General features: G+C 42.5%; 1 protein-coding gene across 1 annotated transcript in view; it reads right to left on the reverse strand.

Moving 5' to 3' along the window:
- LOC111954271 (1-phosphatidylinositol 4,5-bisphosphate phosphodiesterase beta-4) overlaps nt 1-1808 on the reverse strand; it is a 160125-nt gene that overhangs the window by 50886 nt on the left and 107431 nt on the right.

Consider the following 1808-nt stretch of genomic DNA (forward strand, 5'->3'; position numbering starts at 1 on the left):
GACATTTTTCCAAAAAGCTACAATCTTTGTCCCCATGTGCAATAACCGTTAGTACTGGACATTTTTTATGGCGGTTTTGCGAAGCAGTGCTACTTCCTTGCTGAAGCGGCCTTTCAGGTATTATGTCGATAAGACGACTCGTGTACTGTGGATATACGCATACTTTCTCTACCTGTTTTCTCCAGCATCTTCCACAAGCGTCCTTGTACCTGATTGTTCTGGGATGATTTGCACTGTTTCACACCAAATGGACGTTCATCTCCAGGGAGACAGAACGTGTCTCCTTCCTGAGCAGTAGACAGGCTGCGTGGGTTCCCAGTGGTCCCATGGCGTTTATACTTGCGTACTATTGTTTGTACAGATGAACGTGGTACCTTCAGGCGTTTGGAAATTGCTCCCAAGGATGAACCAGACTTGTGGAGGTCTACAATTTTTTGTCTGAGGTCTTGGCTGATTTCTTTTGATTTTCCCATGATGTCAAGCAAAGAGGCACTGAGTTTGAAGGTAGGCCGTGAAATTCATCCACAGGTATACCTGCAATTGACTCAAATTATGTAAATTAGCCTATCAGAAGCTTCTAAAGCCATGACATAATTTTCAGAAATTTTCCAAGCTGTTTAAAGGCAGTCAACTTAGTGTATGTAAACTTCTGACCCACTGGAATTGTGATACAGTGAATTATAAGTGAATTAATCTGTCTGTAAACAATGGTTGGAAAAATTACTTGTGTCATGCACAAAGTAGATGTCCTAACCGACTTGCCAAAACTATAGTCGGTTAACAAGAAATTTGTGGAGTGGTTGAAAAACAAGTTTTAATGATCCCAACCTAAGTGTATGTAAACTTCCCACTTCAACTGTATGTAATAAAGACCAACAGAATATCAAGTCATTACAAAACGTGATAGTTACATTTTTTAACCATTTCATCTGTCTCAGACAGACTTAGACAGAATGTTATGTCACTTTTCTATGTAACATTGATTATTTGAGGATTCCCCTTCTTGCGTTATCCTTTGAACTATCTAGGACAACCAGAGTAACCGTTGTGCGATTGAATCAGCTGGATAGCAACAGACGATTCATTCTGCAAAGCCAGCCTCTGTTGATTAAAGTGAATACAGCCAAATATCCTCAATGTGATTCTTCTTTCTTTGTTCATTGAGTTAGCGGCAATAGCTGTGCGATTGTGTAATCGAGTTAGCAATCCAACCGAGATCAGCCATGAGATGAGTTGCTCTTTGTCTGTTGTTTACCAAGAAGAATGCATAACCTTACCAAACACAGACAGGGAGGGGACGCGGCCTTACACACACCACACGTACGCCATGCACAGACGCAGTCACACACACACACTGTCTCAGACGTAGAGTACCTCCCGCTCTGTCAACAATACACACACTACCTCGTGATCTGTGCACACACGCCAACGAGTGTTTTCAGGATGTTTGAGTATATTTTTCGGGGCTGAGCGAGTGGTTTATTCTCCGGCGTTTTTGAGAAAAGCACACCTTAATTATAGCCAGGCATCCGTATGGGCACTCCCTCAGGACCCCAGGGCCTTCCATAATTCATGTCGCTCGCATGATGCCAAACATTACACTGCAGCAGGACACGACCACGGAATTATTGAGGGACTCTATATGTAATGGAAGGAGTAGCTGTGTGTGTGTGTGTGTGTGTGTGTGTGTGTGTGTGTGTGTGTGTGTGTGTGTGTAGTGTGTAACACATATTTTACTATACATCTTGAGCTACCAGAAAGTCTTCACAAGAATCAGCTAAACCAAACACCAAATTCTGATCTACGCC

Source organism: Salvelinus sp. IW2-2015, linkage group LG28, assembly GCF_002910315.2.
Source record: "Salvelinus sp. IW2-2015 linkage group LG28, ASM291031v2, whole genome shotgun sequence".
Taxonomy (NCBI): Eukaryota; Metazoa; Chordata; class Actinopteri; order Salmoniformes; family Salmonidae; genus Salvelinus; species Salvelinus sp. IW2-2015.